The sequence below is a fragment of the Plasmopara halstedii genome, assembly GCF_900000015.1.
Source record: "Plasmopara halstedii genome assembly, contig: Scaffold_614, whole genome shotgun sequence".
Classification (NCBI taxonomy): domain Eukaryota; phylum Oomycota; class Peronosporomycetes; order Peronosporales; family Peronosporaceae; genus Plasmopara; species Plasmopara halstedii.
The window spans coordinates 2,531,135-2,532,050 of NW_020187532.1; positions in this window are offsets into that span (position 1 = coordinate 2,531,135).

Here is a 916-nt window from a genome sequence, read left to right on the forward strand (position 1 = left end):
ATGATTTGAGTTTGCCAAACTCAAAGCACGCCGTCGACTTCCTTCAGATTGTAGCCCTGCGACGCCCTGCGACGTTTGGGTCAATTTCTAACGTTCCCGCGAGCTCTTCGCAAGAGCCCAGGGCCACCGATTGAGCTCAGCTCATAATCCATTACTTCTCTGGCTATTGCCAAGAAGCGCGGGGCGTCTGTTGACGCGGGGCGTCCTGATTTTCTGATCAAAAGCGTCCACGGCGTCTGGGCAATCTTGCCGAAGTTGCGTCTCAAATTCCCACGAGTTCTCGGAGTCGGAATATCCCCGCCACTTCACCAGATATAAGGTCTGACCCTGGTGACGACATCATCCCACTTGACGTTCCACGTGATAGTGGACGTCCCCGTTCTCATCGAAAAGAGTCGGTGGCGGGGGTGACGACCGGTTCGACCACCGTCCGGTGACTCGCTGTGCTCGTCGAGCCCTTGAGGATGAGATCCTTGATGATCGGAGCTCCGCTGAGCGTCATGCTGAAGTTGCATATCGCTGTGCGGACGCTCTTGATGATTTGGAGCGCATCGTACGTCGGCTACCTCGCCTACAAGACTACCGCGCTCTGTCGGACCGACTCCTATCTGTGGAGCAGGCGAATGCGTCGCTGCAGACAGCAGTGGGGCGCTTGGCTCCATTGGAGATGGAGGTTGTTGCACTCCGTGCTCAGTACCAGTTGCTGGTGCAGTTTCTGGGTGGCCAAGGGCCCGTGGGATCCGCTCTGGCGCCAACGCTTCCGCGTTCACATGCGCCAGATCCCGATACGGCTTGAGCAAACTCACGTAAGACACCGGGTGGGTGCGCATCCGTTTGGTAAGGTCTAGCGTATTGACCAGGCCCCGCTTGGCCACAACCTTAAACGGTCCAATAAACCGTGGACGAAGCTTCGTCC